This window comes from Prionailurus viverrinus, chromosome B2, assembly GCF_022837055.1.
Source record: "Prionailurus viverrinus isolate Anna chromosome B2, UM_Priviv_1.0, whole genome shotgun sequence".
Classification (NCBI taxonomy): domain Eukaryota; kingdom Metazoa; phylum Chordata; class Mammalia; order Carnivora; family Felidae; genus Prionailurus; species Prionailurus viverrinus.
The window spans coordinates 58,261,266-58,285,489 of NC_062565.1; the positions used below are offsets into that span (position 1 = coordinate 58,261,266).

At 34.4% G+C, this 24,224-nt stretch overlaps 1 protein-coding gene across 1 annotated transcript in view; it reads right to left on the reverse strand.

Annotated features, from left to right (window-relative positions):
• EYS (eyes shut homolog) overlaps positions 1-24,224 on the reverse strand; it is a 1,626,372-nt gene that overhangs the window by 630,332 nt on the left and 971,816 nt on the right. The window lies entirely within an intron of this gene.

The following is a 24,224-nucleotide window of genomic DNA, read 5'->3' on the forward strand; positions in this document are numbered from 1 at the left end:
ATGTGGAATACCAATTATGCTAGGATAACTTACAGAGCAGTCAGCCTTCCTATACTCACCTGCATTACCAGTTCCATCATACATCATCCTTCGTGTACATGTGTTCTGTTTCCAGGATCATTATCCTATTCCATTGGACAAATACTGACTTAATTAGTCTAGTTTTATGATGTCTTGATTTTGAATAGGGCAAGTCTTGCATATCCTCCTTCCTTAGGATTGTGCTACATACTGTTTATCTTGTGCCTTTTGGTATAAATATTGGAACCAATTACATGTGAAAAATCTTACTAAATTACATAAAAACTCCTATTAATAACTCATTTAAATTCTATGATTTCATAAGAAAAATGTATAACTAATTGATGTATTTGTGATATTTTTTCTTCCTATACATGGGCATGGTATGTCTTCACTTTACAGGGGATTCTAGAATATTTTTATTATAATTTTGTAACTTTTCTTCATAAAGGTCAGATGTGTATTTTCTTAGGTTAACTTCTAGAAACGTTAGCAATGTGTTGCTATTTAAATAGTTGTTTGTAACATCATATATTTAATGACTTACGTTGGTATACTAAAATGCAATTGACTTGTATGTTGAGAAACCTTGTTGAACTTCCCTATTTTTAGTAATACTGTATCATTTGTGAGTAATGAAATTTTCATTCTTTTGTTCATAATTCTTAAACTATCTTATTAGCTTATTACAGTACCTAGGAGTATCAGAAAAAAAACTCAACTGACATAATGATAATGATATTCTTTTTCCTATTTTGCAGAGATTTTTAAGGTTTCACCTTTGAGTATAATACTTTGCTCTTCTACTGTAAGTGATATCTTTTAACCCATTAAGGAATTTTCCTTCTATTTGTAGTTTTCTGAAATTTTTAGCAGGACTTAAAATTAAATTTTATCAGCTTTTCACTTACTAATATGCTTATATTGTGAGTAACTTTGATAGTCTAATATTAATAAATATTAATATTTATTTTGTCTTTGAAACAAATCCAATTTGCTTATGTTGTATGTACATATATGAATTTCCTTGGAAAGAATTCATGTTTAGGACATTTGCATCTAGGATGATGATTGAGATGGATTTTGAATTTTCATTTTTCATGGTACCCTTTCTGATTTTCATACTAAAGTTTTACTTAGCTCCATTAAATAAATTGGGCAACATGAATTTCAATTTCTAATCTTTGGAAGTGTTTTGTTTACTTACCACCCAAAATCTGAATCAAACTATAAAATTATGAATTGCAAAACATTCTAAAAGATCTCATTTAATGTACTAATTAGGAATCAGAATGTTATAGTAAACAAAATAGTGGTCTGCAAGGAGATTTTCTTTTTAATTTGGTCACTTTGTGTTACCCTAGAGAAGGAATTTCACCTTTCTACTTCCCCATCTTTACCCATTATATTCGGGTAGCACCTATTCTGAAATTGTTATTACAACAGATCTGAACTTTTGAGTTCAATTATGCACTTTTTCACTTAAAATCATAGGATCTTAGATTAATATTTTAACCATCTTGAGGCTCTTGGCTTCTTCATCAATACAATGGGAATAACAAAGTTGTTCCACTATAATATATGTGGAATTGCTAGATAAAGAATTTGCTCCAGTCTGTATAGTAGTCCTCCCTCATCTATGAGGGATATGTTCCAAGACACCCAGTGGATGCCTGAAACCCAAGACAGTAATGAACCCCATATGCAGTATTTTTTCCCTATATATACATACAAATGATAAAGTTTATCAATTAGGCACAGTAAGAGATCAGTAATAATACTAATAAAATAAAACAATTATAACAAAATACTAAATATAAGTTGTATGAATGAGGTCTCTATCTCTCAAAATATCTTACTGTACTCTACTCATCCTTCCCATGACGATGTGAGATGATAAAATGCCTACAAGATGGGATAAAGTGAGGTGAATGCCAGAGGCACTGTGATACAGGGGTAGGTATTACTGGCTTTCTGACATATGTTAGTAGGAGGATCATCTGCTTCCAGACCACAGTTGACCACGGGTAACTAAAACTGCAGATAGCCAGACTGCAAATAATGGGAGACTACTGTATTTGGGAAAGAAATCTCTTACAATGAAACACAAAAGCTTTGCAACTAAAACTTATTTTTAAAATAGCTGTTACATGTATGTGCTCTCCATTATTCTCAGACATATATTTAGAAAGGTCTGAAACACTTGGTATTGCCACATTAAGCAGATCTGGGTAGAACCCTAAGGATTCCAAGGTGGTATGTAACAGGGCTGCTGTGAGATCCAGAAGTGTCCTGTTATTCACATAATAACAGGAGCAGTTCACATTTTACAAGAGTAAAAAATATGAATAAAACTAAAGATGTAATTTTAACCAATAATGATAATGCATATTATTCTCTATTCTTCACATAGCACCTTTTTAAAATCTTATTTATTTTTTTGAATAATCTCTACATACAGCATGGGGCTCAAACTCACAACCCCGAGATCAAGAGTTGCATGCTCTTCCAACTGAGCTAGCTAGGCAGGTGCCCCCACATAGAACCTTTACACGAATCATCTAATTTTATTCTCACCTCAATCTGGGAAACATGAAAGGCCAATGTTCTTATGAGCCATATATTTTTACCTAAAAAACTGAGGCTAAGGGAAAGTAATTTGATCAAAGTTGTAGATCTCAGAAATTGGTTGGGGAGCCCGGGTGGTTTAGTCAGGTGAGCGACCAACTTCGACTCAGGTCATGATCTCACGGTTTGTGAGTTCCAGCCCCGTGTCGGGCTCTGTGCTGACAGCTTGGGGCCTGCTTCGGATAATGTGTCTCCCTCTCTCTCTCTGCCCCTCCCCCACTCATTCTCTGTCTCTCTCTGCCTCAGAAATAAACATTAAAAAAATAATAGTAAATTTAAAAAAAAGAAATTGGCTTCTGTCATCAAAGCACATGTTCTTTGACACTAATTTTATTCTCTGCGAACAAAGCTGCTTATGAATTATTTTAAACATATATTCTTTGAATTATTTTTAAAAAGTACTCATTTGTAAGAGGTCCAGTGTGAATCCTTATATTGCATTCTTACACTCTCTGTAATGTGAGAGAATAGTGTAATATAGTGTACTACAATGATTAGCATCACTAAATGTACAGTGCCCCACTGAGCTCCAAAGTGTTATGATCTAGTTTTTGAGTACTGCTTTTTAAAAATCTCTTAGAAATCATTACTGAACTCTTAGTTTATAATAAATATTTAATTAATAAAACTACTCTGAAATTGAGTTATATTTAACCTTTGAGGTGACTTGTGTAACTTTTCCTTCTCTTTCTGTTTAATGCGTAAGGAATATCAGAGGCTATATGGGGTTTTACAGGTATTCCTTTTTTATAGGAAATCTACCCACAACTGAAAACATCATTTGGTATGAAAATATCTTTCCACAGAGAGATGAGAACGTGACAGACTGGGAAACCTCTGTTACCATCCTTTTGACCAACCAGTTTACAGAGGAAACAAAAGGAGTGACTCAAGGTTTTTCTGTTGCTCCAGGGCTCAAGCAGTCTACAGAAAGCTCTCATATGCAAATTTAGGGTGGACCCACTGGGGTCATTACTGAGATGTCCTTGTATTTATTTTTTCCTAGGATTCTAACAAATTACATTTTCTATATATATGATTAGTAATAACAATCATATATTTATGTTGAATGAGTAACTTTATCTGCCAATACATATCATCATAATAAAGTATAGATAAAAATTAAGTAGTCTAGTCACACACTGTATATTCATCAGAAGCCATCAGATTTAGACTATAATGGTTGCCCATAATACAACTGAGAATAAAGGATCAATTTAACACGTTCTAAAAACTAATTGCTGGTGTATATATTTTGTTAATTTTGTAATTGCCAGTAAAATAAAATACAAATGTTATTACCAGTACTATCCCTTATGCAACATAACCAAAGGATCTATCTCAATAACTTATAATTAATAAAACTTGAAAAACCCCTTTCTAATTTTCTAGATATACTGCTGCTTATTTGGGGCAACATTTCAAAAGTAAAATATTTGCCCTATGCTTAAGAAATTGAACAGCTAATTCTTCACTCATATCTAATTAAACAAAATCATACTTTAAATTTACTCATATAATTTTTTTTGTACTTTATTTAATAATCTATCTTACTACTTCAATAATGCCTATAGTCTAATTGTCCTCCTCAAGCTGTCTTGGCAATTATCAGCTTTAATTCTTTCCAATGCTCAGATTTAACTGATAGATAAGAGGATAAATAGAGGTGTTAATAGTGATTATCCATATCTCACCTTGTTCCTAGCAAGCAGTCTTTAATTAAATTTAATTTTCAACTCTTCACCTGATTTTTCAACATTGTTAGAGGTACAAGACTGATTTCTGCTATTAACCAGCTGCTGGTCACAGGGTAGAGTACAAAAAATAAAGACACATGGTCCTCAAAATTGTAAGACATAGATACATAAAGGGAGACTATGCAAGTAAAAAAATATAGAGATAATATGATTTTACACATATATATGCACATATATGAATGAATATATATATACACACACATATACATATATATATATATACACACGCACAACACACACACACACACACACACACACACACACGGAGGTCAGGGCAGGCTTATCAAAACTATGCCAGAATGGTATATTGATAATTTTGAATTAAAGTTATTTGAGAAACAGCTGTTGCAAGAAGGACATTCTGACTTTCCTTCTATCCCATTGAAAGTAGGAAATAAATCTCCCATGTTAAAGGTAACATCCCTGCACAAGGAGATAGAAAGATATCTTTAATATCAAAGATAGAAAATTCAGGGTCAAGGAGCCTATGTAAATAAATTCCGTTCAGTTTACTCACTAATTAGTACCCAAGCCTAAGTTTCTTCGTCTTGTCAGTTCTTCAAATATTGTTTCTGTGTCTAAAAGGTATATAAAAGGTACATATATAAAGGCTTTGTTCACTTTTGGGATCCCATATCTAGAAGACGTATGTATGAAATTAAATTTGTTTTTTTCTCTTGTGTTAATTTAAATATTAGGCCAGACAAAAGAACCAAGAAGAGTAGGGAAAAATTTCCCCCTCCTTGCAGTGTACACATACAGAGCAGTCTTTAATTTGCCCTGATGGGAATGGTTCCTGCATTTAAACATTCTTCCTCAAGTGTGACAGGTTAGAGGATTTATTTTGAAAGTAGCGACTTGTAGGAAACTCCCACCACTCTTTTTTCCTTATCCTGATTTTTCTGATTTTTCACCTCCATTCTAGGAATGTCACCTTTTTAGTTTGTACTCTCACAATGAAAAGATACTTCTTACTTTTCTCCATACCTAATTCCAAAAGGACTAGCAGTGGCTTAAAAATGCCACACGGTACAAATAAATGAGGAAACATTTCATACATGTATAGTTTATACCTTGACTTATTTTAATGATGAACTTTCACATCAGTAAAAGTCATACTATGGGTGCCTGGGTGGCTCAGTCAGTTAAGCATCCAACCTTAATATTGGCCCAGGTCATGATCTCATAGTCATGAGATCAAGGCCCACATTGGGCTTGGTGCTAAATATGGAGCTTTCTTGGGATTCTCTCTCTCCCTCTCTCTCAAAAAAAGTCATACTAAGGTGTCAGTGGCCCAGAGGCCTTCTTAGCATCCTAAAAGTAGCTATTTTCAAAATAAACCCTCTAACCTGTCACACCTGAGGGAGAATGTTATCTGCAGGAACCACTCCCATCAGTGCAAATTAAAGACTGCTGTGTGCGTGTGTGTGTACATTGTCAAGGAGGGGGGAATTGTATAACAGCACTGGTTATTTCATAACTTTGGGAACACCTGGTATTTTCAGGCTGTAAAGTTTTTGCCATTAGGTAATTATAAAAAATATCTTATTGGTGTAATTTGCAATCCCTGAATACTAATAAAGATTAGCATTTTTCCTGTGTGGCTGGTAACCATCCTAGGGGTAGCATTAATGGAAAGTGGAGGGATAAGCACATGAAATACAGAGTTTGTTTTCCTTAGACCCATTGTGAAGCTATTACATATCATGGAAATTCCAGTGGTCTAGCAGAAACACATTATATTACTGAAAGATCTGGTCTGAGGACTGGAATGGGAATTAATTACTTCATAGTTGTGCAAATTTGGGGCAAAATATGACATCTTTAGCATCTTTAGTTTTCTTGGGACACATATTTTGAAAGCTGAGTCTATTTTGATTTCAGAGAAATTACTTGAAATTCATACTACTGAGTATAAGAGCTTATTAGTCTTTACCTTTACTTAAATTATGCCTCTAAATGAATGGATGAATAATCAAACATTCTAAAAGTGACCACTGGCTTCTAATAAGCCTTTAAAATCTATCCATTAGAATGTCTCCAAACTGTAATAATCATTTGATATTCTTATTTTTTCTAGTATTAAAAAAACCTTCTACTTCACAATTTTGAGGACACATTTTATACTATAATTCAAAATGCATTCTTTTAATACCAAAGTTGTTAAAGATAAAGATGTGTTAATTTGAATGATATAAAGTTTACAGAACAGACTGCAATAAAAAGTGAGAAATAAAAGATATGAATTTTCTTGGGAAAATATCTTGTAAAGATTTGAAGCTTCTTGTCATCTGGATGTCCTTGTACATCTCAGTGAGCTCAGCTGGCTATGCAGGATAACCTGACATATTAAGGTTAAAAATTAGTCTGATTTCATTCAAGGACTGCTGGATATGTCAGCACATAGATGGTTTGGTGAAAAATGTATCAACTCTAAAACATTTAACTAGTAGTGGGATTTTTACTCCACTTTTACTCATACTTCCCATTATCTAGTGTTGCCATTTCCTGAGGCTTTTGTAGATTCTGTGCAATAAATCACCATGCTTCTCTACTTTTCCCATTGCCAATTTTAGTTTCCAAATTCACAGGTCTGTTTAGTCTGTTACTACTTGTCCAATAGTTTTACAGCTTCCAAATTTTTATGTCTGTTTTCTCCTCTACCATTATCTTTGTCCTAGTGGATTTCTACCTTAAAAAATATTTTGCTCATTATTTGTGGTATTTCAGGAGGAAGTACAGGCAAGTTTATAACATTAATTCATCATCTTTAACTGGAATGCTAGTTTTTGTTAATCTACATCATACATTTAGAAAGGCTACAGAATCTTTATGTTCCTACAGAATTACTTCTTAGTTACTAATCAGCTTTAGTTTTAAAGGAACATCCAAAATATATGGGAACTCTGCCTTACCCTATCAGGATTATATTACATTTCTGATCTTTGTTGAAATTAGAAGTTTATCAAGAGTTCCTAGGCCTATAGAAACATCCCTCCTTACAGAGAAGTATTCTATATTATAGCACATTTTATTACTTCCCATCTACATCTACAAATGTGTTACTTAAGTAAGCTATTGCTGCCCACATGTTGATCCTTACATGCAAGACTCTACTGCCTTGGAATAATATTATTTTAATCCAAGTCTTCATCTAATACTGTAAACCCAATGTGAGACCTTAGATGCACCTGATAATTTGAGTTTTCAATTTTTAGACACTATAAAAAGGTGAGAATTATGCAATTATATATATAGTTTGGTTTATAATATAAAAACCTAATCAAAACTATTTTGGTTTATTATAAAAGTAGTCTCACTATAGATGTAGCATAGTGAGACCAGATATTTCCCAGAGTTGCTGGATATTTGCTAATTCTAACAAGAAAGTATCATAATTGAATAACCAGAGTTCATATCCTTCCATCCTGGGAGAATGTACGGCTACATGTGTCTAACAAAATAAATATATTAGCTAAATATTTTAATAACCACTTTAAATGCATTGTTGAGTTGAAAAAGAATCTTCACAGGCCAACCTTGATATGGAAACTGAAAACTATACAAATGGAAGTGTAATGAAGACAGTTATATTCCTAAAAGTTGACCTCTGGAACTCTGGAAATATTAAACTTCAGTTTTGATGGGGCACAAGATAACAAGACAAGTTTAGGTTCCATTCAAGATGAGGAATGAAATAAGAAATCCCTGCATAAACTGAACTCCAAAAGGGAGATATAAATTAAACTGCCTGATAGAAGAAGCTGGCAAAGAAATGACTGGGAAAAAAAGGAAAAAATATATCCTGAGAATTTATAACCAAAATCCAGCCCTCCTATGTTGGCAGAATGAATTTGCTATAGATGGGTATGTATGTGTGTATGTACACACACACACACACACACACACACACACACACACACACACACAAACATTAAATTAAACTAGATAACTTAATGTCTGGGTGTGTGTGTGTGTGTGTGTGTGTGTGTGTGTGTGTGTGTGTGTATTCATATTTGCTCAGGAGGAAAACTCAAATCTAGAATTTATTTTGAAGTGGTGCATAGTTTGTAGTACCTAAGTACTGGGAAGAAAAAAAAATCACAAAACCTAATTAGAATAACATATTTTAAAACCAGAGTACTAAGAATTCCTACAAATAAATGCCAAGGCAAGGTGCTTTAAATTATAAAAAATTCCAAAAAAACTTACAAAGCACCATGAACAAAAACTATCAGCAAGAATATGGGAAACACATAGACTTCAGTCAGTGAAATAATCTGATGTAGAATACAAAATAGTTTTACTCAATATGTTTAAAAAAAAAGGGATAGAATTGAAAATGTAAAGAATGAAAAATTATATATGACAAAGAAGATTTGAAAAGAATCAAATAAAACTTGTACAAATGAAAAATAAAATGTCTGAAATAAAAACACAGTGGAAGACACAATTTAAAAGATCATTAATCTACTGAAAGGTAGATCTGAATGAATATTCAGATATCTCTGCAAGAGAGAACAGAAAGGGAACAGACAAAAAGTATGAAAACAAGGTTTAGAAACATGCTGGATAGAGAAAAAATTTAATACAGACCCAGCTAAGAGTTCAAAAGGAGAGAAAATAATAATATATAGAAAAGCAATATTGAAGAATTAATGTTTGAAAATTCTGCAAAATAAAGCAATCTGAACAAAAGAATATAAGATTTATACATAAGTCTAAACACATAATAATTGATTTGTGGCATAAATAACATGGAGTTAAAAATGGAAAACAATATTAGATAAAGAGAAAGGCAGAGATGAAAAACAGTGCTCAAAGATCCTTGTATTTGGTAAGAATATAGAATAAATACTAATAAAATTTACGTATTATACATATGCATGATGGAACTTTACAGATAAACATTAAAAACATAAGAACAGCAGATAACTCACAATTTTTGAGGAAAGACTCAATAAAAAGACAGCACCTGCAATCAGAAACTAGGCAAGAAAGAAAAGACAAAAGGAGAAAAATGCAGAACATAAATAAGATGCTGTAAAACTTATAAATATATATGAAATCAAAATAAGTATAAAAGTAATGCAGTTGACTCATCTCTGCCATTTACAGTGACAAGTAAGCACATGAAAAGGCTGTTTTCCAAACTTCTTAACTCTGCAGCAAGAGTAATTTCCTTATGTTTTAGTAAAGCAACAGAAATGTTGGGGGAAAAGACAGATGTTAGGGGAAAATATGCTATGGGGATATATTCACCCAAAACCAAACAGTTGAAGGATTTTGAATGAGTTCTAAGACCTGAGGAAGATACAGAATAGTAACAGGAGTACAAAGAGTTAAGAATTGTCAGATGTTTCCTAAGGAAAGTTAACATAAAGGAGAGGATTTACCTTAATTTAAAAACTAGAGAAATCAGGAACAAATACTGACTTTTTTTTTTTTGTCTAAAAAGAGCAAGGAACAAAATAGATGTCCTTGCAAGCAAGAGAGAAAAGAATAAGTATTTCAAAATGAAACTGAGACTATTTTTTGTCCTTATTGACAAGAATGAAATTATTCATAATTAAACATACATGTAAATATATCAATTCTATGTGGCTTAAGAAGTAAATGAGAAAACTTTTTAATGCTTTTGGCAGAACATACAGAATACTTCTGTGATTTTAGGAAAATGAAGCATTCCTTTAAAAGGACATTAAAACAATAAATCATAAGTGGAAGAAAGGATGGATATGTTTGAGGGTATTAAATTAAGCATTTCTGTTAATCTGAAAACACTAAATAAAAGACAAGCCATAAACATCAAGGAGACATTTTCAAAACATATAACTGACAAAAGATCAGTATCCAACATTAAACACAAAATCCAAAATTATACATGGACAAATTAAAACCATAATAAAAGCAATTAATCCAGTCAAAAACGGCATAGGAGTCTTCGAAAAATTCTTCTGAAAGGGAAAATATGAATTACTAGCAACACAGGAAAAATGCTAATCTTTATTAGTATTCAGGGATTGCAAATTATTCCAATGAGGTATTTTTTATAATTACCTAAATGGCAAAAACTTTACAACCTGAAAATACCAGGTGTTCCCAAAGTTATAAAATAACCAGTGCTGTTATAGAATTTGATTGGGATAAGGTACAGATGAAGTCATTCTGGAAAATGTTTTGACATAATCCAGAAAAGTTGAATGTTTTCACCTTCTATGATGCAGCAATTCTACTTCTATGCTTATGCTCTAAAGAAGCTTTTGTGTATAATGTACTAGGAAAAATGCAATATGCATCAACATGGAAAATTCTAATAAATGTTGATCAAAAAGCAGTGGGGCACCTGGATGACTCAATTGGTTAAGCGTCCAACTCTTGATTTTGGCTTGGGTCATGATCTCAAGGTTTGTGGATTTGAGCCCCACATTGGGCTCTGTGCTGACAGTGCGGAGTCTGCTTAGGTTTCTCTCTCTCTCCCCATCGCTCTCTGCCCCTCCCCAGCATGTGTGCTCTCTCTCTCTCTCTCTCTCTCTCTCAAAATAAGTAAACTTTAAAAGTAAGCAGAAAAAAATGTATACAATATTTTAAAATTTGTGTAATTTTAAAACATCCAAAAACAATATACTGTTTAGTTATATATATAACATATAATTATGTATAATGCTACATATAACATATTATATTACTTAGTGATATACAATTATAAAGAAAGACTAAAGATTAATAACCAAAATGAAAGCCATGGGGTATGGGTATTTGAAAGTTGCTGATAATGTTCTACTTCTTAAGTTGTGTGGATGGATAGTAGGCAAAGTTCTTTCTTTTCTTTGTTATTGTTTATTCATGTAGGTTGTAAGTCTTTGTTGTATTTATTTACTGTGTAATATAAACAATTTAAAAAGAAAAGTAAAGCTTAAGAATTGTAAATGGGATGGTGGCTAGACTGGTTTCCAGTTCGTTGCCTGAATGACTCTGAATTCTCTATGCAATTTTATGCCAAGAAAATGTCTCGATTTTAGATGACATAACTGATTGAGGATTCTCCTTTACCTATGTCAGATATTGCACTGATTTAAGTCCTGGATAGTTCAGTATCTATCTGGGAAGCAGAGCTATGGCCTTAAAATGAACAATTTGAGGCAGATGGAAATACTCTCCTAGTTCCTTTGGTCTGTACCAGCTAACTTTTTGCTCACATCTTTGACTTCTTACATGAAATCACGCAGTTATTTAGTTTTCCTAGTTATTTTTTCCATAACAGATCTTCCCATCCACTAGTGCCATATTTTACTTTTGTAACATTTTCAGGTTTTCCTAAAAATTCAGGACCATAAGAAAAAAGTTTGAATGACACAATTAATACAACTCTTATGTTCAAGTGTGCTTATCAACTCTAAGAATTTTAATAACTCAATTTCAAAACTCATTAGTTTCATGTTCACAATTAATACATTGCTCCTTTTCTTAAACAAAGACGTAAATATTCATGTATAATTGGTTCCACAGTCATCCTCCTAGCACTTTTTAAAGCTCTGTGACACCAGGGAATCTTGGGAATCCTGGAAGAGAATCCAGCATTCCTTCTAGCTCTACTGTAACACAGCTTCCCCACATGCAAGGGTTCTACCTCTCTGCTTTTATTAAGGTGAGATTTCTTCCCTTCTTGTTTTGAGAAATTAACGAACTGGGTGATAGCTTTTACTTCTCAACTTAGTCTCTAAAAGAAGTAATGTTCAGAAAGAGAATTAGAAAAGTATTCCCCAATGTTGCTAGAAAAGCAGATTCTTCACTCATTTTGTCAGAGTAAATGAATTCACTACATTCATTCTTTCATTCAATTATTCATCTGTAACAGGCCAAGTGCCTACTGAATCAAGAGTTGTTCACCTATTTATCATTTTTTCTATTCAGGAACAAATTATTCGCATTTGAATGGAAATTGTTTCTCATCCTTGATGAAATCTTTAGTGGCTTCTGTTGTCTCAGACTTCATGTGCCCTTTATAGTATATTCTGGAATTATGTTAGATTAAGATACCAGAATTCACTATAGAAGAAAATGGGGAAAAACTGAATAAAAATACGAGTCAGATACAGCTGCAAGGGTTCTAGGTGTCTACAAGCCTTCCCTTCTGGTAACCGTGCTTATGGAGGCTAAGTAAAAATGATCCTGGTGCTGTCACTGCATTATTATAATTCTCTTTGAAAGAAGTGAGAAACCTAAAAGAGTCAGTTCTCCCAGTTATATAAGATTAGTCTTGACTTAGCCCATTATCAATTAATTAATTTCACAAGTCAGCATGGGAGATGTGTAGTGATGAGAAGGACAGTCATCAGAAAAACACACAGATTCATATTTGGTTCAATAACTTTAACATGTTTATAATATCGTTTTCCCCTTCATCTTGACTTGAAGGAACATGTTTAACCATTTTCAGAACTCATCAAATTCAGAGTTTATTTCTAAGAAATGGTAAGTATAAATGTAAGTCTGTTTACTGGTCAATTTAATGGAGAATGTGGTAAAGCATGTAGATGTTTCAGCTACAAAAATTAAGAAAAAAAAGTGCATTAGCTGCATTAGGAGACATTTAAATATGTCTACTTAAATAGACATATCTGAAACAGAAACAACATACTTCTCAAATATTAATCTACACACTGGCACCTATTTAAAAAGATAGTACTTCAGGGAGTTTAAATGAGACATAAAACAAAAGTTAATGGAAAAAAGAGCTAAAAATCACTGTCATTTCAATGCAGCAATTTTGTCATCATTGGTCCATCCAAGCTTAATATGTCATAATGACATCCTGGAAAAATCACATGCGTACAATCCCTTAGTTGTAAAGCCTGGTTTAACACTCATGTCATTGTGAAGGAATTCAACTAAAACACCTTGATATTTTACAAAAGATTTTTTTTTGTGTGTTTTTATACATTAATCTGAATTAAAATTATAATATTTAGCCCATAATTTTGCGACAAGGAATGATTAATTTTGAGCCTTGATTTTTCTTATTACAGATCTTCCCTGATGCATGATGGCATTATGCCCCAAGAAACCCATCACAAATTGAAAATATTCTAAGTTGAAAATGCATTTAACACACTTAATCTACAGAACATCATAGCTTAGGCTTGCATACCTTAAGCATACTCAGAACGTTTATGCTAACCTACAGTTGGGCAAAACCAAGTTTTGAATATCTCAAGTAATTTACTGAAAACTGTACTGAAAATAACAGAATGGTGGGTAGTTTTATGTTTGGAACTGTGTGGATGACTGGGAGCTGTGGCTCACTGTCACTCTCCAGCATCACAAGAGTATATCATACTACATATTGCTAGTGCACAAAAAGATCAAAATTCAAAATTTGAAGCACAGTTTCTACTAAATATGTATTGTTTTTGCACTACTGTGAAGTCAAAAAACTGTAAGTTGAACCATCCTAAGTTGCAGACTATCTGTATTTATTTTGATGAAACAAAATCATGGTGGTAGTAACTAGCATTTATTTTATTAGTCAACTCATACTTTTAGGCAAAAGAAGATTTAGAAGATAATTTAAAGTTTCTAAAATGAAAGAGGAAGATGCAACTATAATAAGATTCTATATTTGTATTACAGTATTTTATGTAGTTTGAGAAATTTAGAGTTGAAATGTGAAAGTCTAAGTGTTATCAATAACACTGAATTTGGTGGCCTACTTATTTTATAGCATGTAAATGGAGAAATATTCACCCAATGTTATGACACATAAAATATTATCAGGGATACTTTAATATGAATAAAAATCTAATAATAATTGCTACATATAAGTCAATCTGTTGTTAGTGAATGTTTCTTAACTGACACACTTAAGCACTAATGAATGAAAAATTTGCTAATATGACCTTTTTAGAATTCACAATTACAAAGCCAACACAGAAATCCTAACACCACTTATAAGTAAACACTAGGAAATCAAATATAATTGAATGATTACATTTTAACAGGTAAACAGTAAATAAAAGACCTTGTGCCTATTTTTCACATTAGTAAGTATTTAAATTCCTTTTGATAGATGTCAGAATTATAGTAAGCTATTAATTACATAACCAATGCTACAAATGGGCACTATTTGATAAAAAGGAATCTCTGGGACTCTCACTCTGAGATTTGTGAATCAACAGCCAGAATGGATCCCTCATAGGATGGGGCCACTGTGTCAACACAACTTAGAGAAGCCTATAGTCAGCCCACCTTTCGTAACATGACTTAGTTGTTGATACCAGGAAAACTTTGTGCTGGGAAGATAAGACTGTTAACCAATAAACAAACTTTTTTTTTTTTTAATTTCAGGATATTCCTACAAAGTCAATTTGTCAGAGCCAATTATCTGCTCATCTGAAAAAAGTAGCTTACTTATCAATAAATAGCTCAGTTATCAAGGATTGCTTCAAAACCTTAGCTTACCTGTGTCCACAAATTCTAAGTTTTTATATTTCCATTTTGTTCACTTTCAATTCTCCAACTTGAAAGACCTTCTCCTTCAATCATTTTAAACTCACCCCTCCTCCCATAGTTCTATAACTATCCTACTTCTAACTTCCCTTCTGAGATACTGCTAAGATTCTACTAGTGTGTTTTCCTCTACAGCAGGGATTCATAATAAACATATTCTTCTTTATTAACAGACTATCTGCTGATATTTTGGTGACATCTACATATGAATTCATGATTTGACCAAGGGTAGAATAAATACTAAGTAAGGTTTTCCTGGTATTAAGAATAATGGAAATATACTTATGTGATACCATGGGAGATTGATTGCTTTCCTATTTTAGAAAAAAAGTTAATTAGGAAACAGCACATGTATTTCCCACTATCAGTCTTTCATCCTCCATTTACTTATTTATTTATTGTTCACTAAGATTATTGCTTAGAATCCTAGAATACAGGAGAATACTCTAAAAATGATTCTTAAATCCTATTGGTATTCTAGAAGCTTATCAAGTTAATTATAGATTTGCACACTCCATGATAACAGGGACCTCAGATCATAACTATTTTCACTTCCTGCTATTAATATTGATGGTCATGGTTAATTACCAGTTTCATCAGAATTAATTTGATGTGGTAAATTTTCATGTACAGACTGTTTCAAAAACCTGCATTAGAAACAGAAAGTCTTTGTTAAGATGTAGCATGTTACATATTCAAGAGCCACACAGTATACGGATTAAACAATTTGAGTTTTGTAGCCAGAAAACCTAGGTTCAATTTAATAGTCTTTGGGTAATTTACTGAAACTTCGACTTTACTCAACTATGAAATAATATAGCATTTGTGCTGTCCCAATTGTTCCTCTCCTAAACTCATTTGTAGACCCAGCTCTCTTTGGTCACGGTAAAGGGCAGGGAAAGCATTCAGGAGAAGAGATGGCCACAGTAGTTTTCAAATTGAGCTGTTTCTCCTGGGGTCTCCTGCCACGAGGCATTGACCAATAGAAAAACAGGCGAGAAAACGTGGATTTACAAAAATCTTCCCTTTTTCTTTTTTATACTATGATCAAGTTAGTAATATACCAGCAAGTTTGAATTACCAAAGACATTCTTGTGTTCACAAATTCTTACAACTCTTTCCCAACATCTTCTTTTAATTTTTAAATCTCATGCTATGTTTATTATCTAAAGCTAATATATGAGAATCTTCCAATGCATTGTTTTTCTGCTCCACAATATATCCACAAATATGGTTAACTTCATAGGTTGCTATGAGTATTAAGTCAGAAGAAAAATACTGAGTACGTAACACAATCTCTGGCACATGGTAAATACTCAATACCAGGCAACTATTAGTATCATGACTGGGTCATAGCCCCAGTTCTGCCACTTATTAGTCCCGTTATATTAAGCAAGTCACTTGAACCTCCAGGTCTTAATCCCTCTTCTTTAAGATGAAAACAGTAATAACAACCCTCACTTAATCAAGTCTCTTGTATCAAATATGTTATTGTTCTGGATTTTTTTCAATGAAGCTCACTATGCCATTTAGCCTGGGAAGTCTTCAGTTAGCTCCCCAGAACACCAATAGTTAATGCCTCCACACTGTCCTCTAGAAATGCTGCCCTACTCTACCGCCTTCTTTGTAGCTAACTACTTGCATGTCTGTCTTTAACACTAGACTGTAGGCACCTTAATTATGTGTCACATTTCAGATGCTCTGTGAAGAGTGGCTACAATATGGAAATGAAAAGCAAGAAGGAGATATGATAAATTAATGTTATTAAAGTAAGATGCTGTTTTTCTGCTTCCAGATTTGGAGAGCATTTTCAGAGTGATGCAATGGTACAAATCCCCCCCCAGGAGATCACTGGGTGTATCCAAGGTGAGGTAGTTAACACACTTGCCTAGAAAAAGTCTAAGAAATATATTTCTTCTTTTTTAAAAAGCCTCTGTTAATTGAAGAAATGTGTTCATTTGGAATTTCTTTGGTTCCCCACTGATTGTAGCATCTCAGAAGAGCCAATTACGGTAGTCATTTGGCTTACTATTCATTATTATTATCAAAGAGATACAAGCCAGTATCAGTTTAAAATAATTTCTTTGCCTCAAAGGCATGTAAATGGGTCCTAAGGAAACACACACACACACACACACACACACACACACTTTCCAACTCTTATGCAGACTTTTAAATTTGTCATTAAAAAGCACATTGCTTGCTAAAAATTACTACTTAGCACAAATGTCTTTAACATAGGACTGAACAAATGAGACCATTCAATTTGTCACTGACTGAAATGGTTTAGGGAAGGTATAAATCTATGAAATGCATGTTACATCTATCAAGCAGCAAGGATTGTTACCATAAAGGTAACAGAAAACCATTCAGTAGAATATGGAAATACTATTTTCCAATATAACAAAAAGAAGGCTCTCTCCTCTGACCATCATGCCCTGCCCTTTTTTCAAGAGTCCTCAATCAATGGTTTATCAAATCCCTCAGACCAGCTCTCATGGTTTTCAAATGAAAACAGTACTTCCCTCTTCAAGGGGTCTACTTACCACACCCTCCATGTGGATTTGGTTTTGGTTCTCCAATTAAAAGTGCTTTTCTTCTCTTACCTAAGTATTATTTAATGCTACACTTGCATCCTTAGTTTCCTATGCCAGTATATATGTACTACCTAACCTACTGAAGAATAAAAAGCTACTTGAGGATGGGACATAAATCATATTTTATTTCAAATACACTCCCCCCATACCTCACACTGTCATTTATTTTTAAAGTCTTAAAATCACAGAATTTTATAATTGGAAGTAATGTTTTGATATAATCATTTCAAATGCATGTTTTGTGTCTGTTGTCTGTAAACAGTTTGGTCCTTGACTCAGGCTGTCTGATGACTGATCTACAAACATAAGATCAGAGCTTTCCATTCCTTCCCACATGCTCCATTGCTAATTCCCTTACCCCTTTTATTCACTGTTGTGTTAGAGACGTACCTTGGAAGGTTCTGCTTTCCATTCATGTTTTTCACTATAAACAGTGGTAAATCATAGGTATTATTCATTAAGTACATTACAACAGAGCCAATGGGTCAGCTGAGAAACTTACTACTATACCAAAATATTGTTTCAAAAGGAAACATGTGTTCCATGTCTGATAACATATGGCTTGAAAAAAGCTTTTGGAAATTAGAGCAATGTAAAAGATGAGAAAGGTTTCAGAAGCTACTTGTATTCAAATCAGTGCTCTCTTATTTACTGGCTGAATGGATCAAAGTCATAGTGTTCAATCTTACTTATCTTATCTGTAAAATAGGCCTCTAATTTCTATCCTCGTTAATTACCACTGTTCTCAGTTACACTTCAGCAAAAGCACTACACGTAGTTGGTATATGCATGCTTCTTTGCACCGGTTTTCATCCTCTCTTCTTCTGCAGAATGCTTTCTAAAAATTGTATTCTTAGCCAACTGATTTTTTTGCCATTTCAACACAAAGACTGAATTTCCGTATAAAATCATACCATGGATTCAAAAGGGCATTTAAGTGGTCTTATTATATTCTTATTATCCCTTCTGTAGGCTTTTATACATTTATTTTATACATATTATATACTTATTATAACATAATATTTTTGAATAATATTTACTTTTTAAAATAGCTCCCTCTCCATTTGAATGCAAAATGTTATGGCTAGAAATGAGTTTGTTTCTTTTTTAGTTCAAGACCTTGAGTAATGTACATAATAGATGCTTAATAAAAGGAGTTAAATGAATGGAAACAAAATGATTTAAGAAATTTTTAAATTCTCAGGGCATCTGGGTGGCTCAGTTGGTTAAGCGTCCAACTCTTAGTTTTGGCTCAGGTCATGATTGTATGGTTCATGAATTTGAGCCCCATGTAGGGCTCCATACTGGCAGTGCAGATCCTTCTTGGGATTCTCTCTCTCCCTCTCTCTTTCTGCCCATGTCCTGCTCATGTGCACACACACTCTCTCTCAAAATACATAAACTTTAAAACAAGTTATTTTTTATGAATTTATAAGGACACAAAGGTAATCAAGGTAATATAAAAATATTCTATTTATTTTTCAGTGTTTTATAACAATAGAAGAGTAGTGTTTTGTTCTTTTTATATGTAAAGTAGTCGAAGGCAACATGGGTAGAGAGTATGTGATTGTACTAGATAAGGTAACCTTAGAAGTTTATTCAATGTCATCTATTATTAAAACATAATGCTTACAGGCACCCGGGTGACTCAGTGGGCTGAGTATCCGACTCTTGATTTGGGCTCAGGTCACAATTCCAGGGTCATGGGATCTATCCCTGCTTCAGGCTCCCCACTGAGCATAAAGCCTGCTTAAGATTATCTCTCTGTCTACCCATCTCACACATGCTCTCTCTCTCAAAAGTTAAAAAAAAAATCATAATGCTTAGTATTTTTCTCATACTACCAAAATAATAAAAATAATAAATCAACACAGTGAAAAGTTACTCTTCAGGAAATGTATAGTAGAAAGTACTTTGAATTAATAATTAAGAGATTACCATCATAGTTCTTTGTATTCTAATAATAATATTATGGCCTGCACTAGCTCTTGTTTAGACTTCTGTGATAACCTCCTAACCTGACCTCAAGACCCAAGTCTATTCCAGCATTCTTCTCATTATTGCAGAATTACCTTCCTGAAATAGTTTCGATCACATCATTTTCATAGGCCATGATATCATGTGCCCAATAAAATCCAAACAATATAGCATGACATTCAAGATCTTTTGAAGAATGTCGTTTTCTTATTTTAGCATTTACTTTATATTATTGCCTATCAGTGCCTACTCCCACCAATTTCTATCAGTAAATGCTGGATGCACCGGACAGTTCACTGTCCTGTCTCACTAGGCAAAGCATCATTCCCTAAACAAATGCTTGGCTCCCTGTCTTTAAACGTTGGCTTTCTTCAAATTTGAGGCTGCTTGCTTTGCTCTTAGAAGTCTGACCTTTCCTCTGTCTATAGTACCAAACCCATGTTTAGAGGAAATTTAAGGTATTTTAAGCCAGGTAAATTAAACTAGTTTCTAACTTTTTAAACACTCATATTGACACTGTATTAGATATCTAATTCTGCCTTAGATGTTGAATCTATCAGGATAGGCTAGATTACGCTTCAGTAACCAGCAACCCCTGAATCTCAGGGGCATTATACAACAAAGCTTTATCTTTTGCATTTTTATACTTTTGCACAAAGGGAATAAATTGACCAATGAGTGCTGTGGAGAGTTCTGAAAATATTCTTAACATCAGTTAAAACAGAGCAATTGTACTACCAACAAAGTGGTAATCTGAAATGCAGCTTTCTAAGTGAGCATTCAGAATGCTGTGAAAATCAGTCTCATGAATCCATTGTCATGGTTCACAAATGCACATTGCAAAAAATCATTTGCAAGCTTCTCCAAACAAGCAGTAATTATGCTAGCTCCAAATACAAATGCTATTTCATTCACCCTCTCTAACGTTTAGTAAATACCACTAATAAAACATAAAGTACTCATTTGAGTTTAAAGAAATATCAGCTACTTCATACGTGAAATCTATGAACATTATTTCCTATGGATTTTAAACATTCATAACTGCAACACCAGGTACTATGGTAAATATCAATTCTTTATCTTTAAATCTGTCGCTAAACAAATCTCCATATGTCAATGGATAGCTATGTGATTCAAAAGATGCACTGTCAAATTTTATTTCAACTTGGAACAATTTAATTGTAGAATTTCAGTACTCAAAAAACATTTTTTTTCCTCCACAGTCATTCTAATCCTTAATAATGAAAAGAGCAAAGTTAACAGTTAATCTTTATGTAATATTTCAGTTCAATGAATGTTGATAAGACTACATCAAAGTTTGTAGCCAAAAGGATAACAAAACATAAAATATATTCCAGAATTAAGAATTGATTAGTAAGAACAAAAGTGAAATATACAGATTAAAATGTCAGATATTGAAGTTCTCTGCTGTTTCATTATTGTTGATAGCAGTAAACATTATAAATCTCAAATTTAGCAGGCAGAATGTCATGCAATTTGTCAAGTTCAGTTTAGCTGAAATGAGGTTTGTTGCTTACACAATCAACTTGTTAATTCCGTTGGCACTTATTCTACTGCTGTTGCATAAATCCTCAACTATAAGCTACAAGATACATTTTAATTTGCTGGCCATCAGATTAAACAAAAGACATTTATTCATTCAAGTTGTGTTGTAGTTACACTGATTATTGCCTTTACACTTTCCATAAGACTGTTTTATTTTAAAGTTTTTATTGAAATCAAAGTCAGACTAAGGGAGCCTGGGTGGCTCAGTCGGTTAAGTGTTCGACTACAGCTCAGGTCATGATCTCACAGTTTGTGAGTTCGAGCCCCTCGTTAGGCTCTGTGCTGACAGCTCAGAGCCTGGACCCTGCTTCACATTCTGTGTCTCCCCCTCTCTCTGCCGCTTCCCAGCTCACACTCTGTCTGTCTCTCTCTCTCTCTCTCTCTCTAATATAAACATTTAAAAAATTTTAATAAAAAATTTTAAAAAATCAAATTAAAGTCAGACTATACCACATTTCCACTAATAATCTTGATGTCTATTGTCCTTTATATAATTCTTGAGACAGCCAAATATTCCAGGTGAATACTTTTCCTTAAATATGACTTTTTGGTTGTGAATATATTTAGTGTTATGCTTGCTTCTGTACTTATTATAATAAGCCATTGATAACTTTTTTTCACTCAAAATGCAAGCCACCAAAAGCCTCAAGTGTCAGTACAAATTTTACACGTTTTTATGATGAACAAATATGTATACATATACACACATATATATATACATATATATGTGTGTGTGTGTATATATATTTATACACACACACATGATTCAGCTCAATCTCATGTCACAGAATGTCGAGACTGAAAGAAACCATACTTAAATCACTCATCTTCAAAAAGGAAACAAAGTGAGAGGCCTAAATTAATTTGCTCAAAGAATTTCTTGAGGGTAGGTACAAAGCCAAAATAAGACCCCGTATCTATTCATGCCCAGTGTTCATTCCACTATACCTTAAGCACATCAGTTCAACTTTTTAAGTCATTATAGCATATTTACATTGTGGGAAATATTAAATATAAGTTAGTCAAAGAGCTTAATAGCTGGTCTCTACACTCAAGGCCTTATAGACTGATTTAATTTTTATAAGCTAAGACACTTTCAACAGTTGGTACACCCCAGCCTCTCAAAAACTGTTTTTATTCCTTGTCTATTGCTTATTTCAATTCAAACTTACATGAGGAAGGGAGGTGCTGTTTCTTGAATGTTTTCTCAAACTCTAACATCTATTGCATTGTTCAAGACACACACGGATTAAAATTTTGTGTACGCTTTTGGAGTGCTGGTGCCCATGTCTTTAGGCATTAATTTATTTTTAATGAGTTTGGTGTCCCTTTATTCAAGGGAAAACAACCCATGGATTGAGGGAGTCGGTGCCTCACAAGCAATGGAGTACTACCACTCTTCACAGGGATTCTGGACAAGAGTGAGTTTTATGCACCTTTAGCGACAGGAACCTAGAAACCGCAGACCTGGCTGGGGTTGGTTACCTAACCGTATTTGGCAAGATCAAGGAACAGTACAAACTACAGAGCACAGAATTCTCCTGGCCTTTGGGAAATTTTTCACTGAATATACTGTTTCTGGTCAAGTGGGGCCTTTATAGGAGCACAAAAACGCAGTCGGCAGACAAGGCACCCGGGGCAGGTATGGCTTCATCTTGGTCCTGGAAATTTTCAACACTCCTAACATTCCCTCTTCCCTGGCAACACAAGGCAACCGCAGGTTTCGGAATCCTCCCTGCTAAATCTTACCTCCAGCCTTTGTGCAGGGGGAGGCGTGCGGGGGGGGGGGGGGGGGCGCTGACTGTACACTCTCCCCTCTCTCCAGGCGGAGGGGTCAGGGCGGGGTGAAGGTCAGAGCAAGCAGCATTTACCTGAGCCGGAGGCGCATCCACCACCACCACCACGGAGGCCGCCATCGTAACTTGTGGGTGGGGCCTGCGGGGAAGCGGCTACGGCGCAGACGTGATCTGGCCCAGGTGTGGGCCCACGTGAGAGGAGCCACGGAGCCCCACACCCCGCGTCCCCGCAGAGGAGCCCGCCCTTCTCCTGGAGCTCTTCAGTTTGTCACCTCCCGCCCCACCCACGATCTTGGGGCCTATGGGCGTTAAATTTTAAAATGCAGAGAAAATCATTTTGATTGTGGTGGCTGTTTGAGCCATGTGGTGTTTTTATTTTACTTATTTTTAGTAATGTTATTTTCAATGTTTTCTTTTATTTTTGAGAGAGAAAGAAGGAGCCACAGAATCTGAAGCAGACTCCAGGCTCCCAGTTGTCAGCAGAGGGAGAGGCGGGGCTCAAATCCATGAATCATGAGATCATGATCTGAGCTGAAATTCTCTGCCCAACCGACTGAGCCACCGAGGTGCACGGAACCATGAGGCGTTTTTAAATTGACTTTTGTAGGGGGTGGCTGGGTGGTTCAGCCGGTTAAGCATCTGACTCCAGCTTAGGTCATGACCTTGAGGTCCATGAGTTCGAGCCCCGTGCCAGGCTCTCTGCGGACATCTTGAAGGCTGAAGACTGCTCTAATCTGTGTCTCCCTCTCTCTGCCCCTCCCCCATTTGTGCGCACGTGCGCTCTCTCTCTCTCTCTCTCTCAACTATAAATAAACATTAAAAAAATAAATTGACTTTTTTGCTATTGTGATTTGGGCAGGTGTCTTTAGACTTTGGATGATGACTGCATAGTATTTCCATCATATTGTGTGCTATAAATAGAATGCGTTCAAAATTCTAATGTAGAAACCCAATGCCCAATGTGATGGTATTCAGAGGTGACACCATTGGAAGGTGATTATGTCATGAAGGTGGAACCCTCATGATTGAGATTCATACCTTTATAAAAGAGATCCCCCAGCGAGCAAGCTAGCCCCTTCTGACACTGAAGTTACATGGAAAAGGCAGACACAAAGCAAGCAGATCCTCACCAGACCTGGAGTCTGCAACTGCCTTTCTCTTGTACTTCTCAGTCTCCACAAATGATAAGTAAATTTTAGTTGTTTATAAGCCACCGAGTCTATGGCACTTTGTTACAGCAGCTCAAACAGACTAAGACATTGAGTAACATTTGCTTATCATGCCCAGGTTCACAGGTGGGCCACCTTCCTAGACCTTAAAGGAAACACATGATAACCTTATCCTCATTAAGCAGAAGTGGTCACCTCTAGATA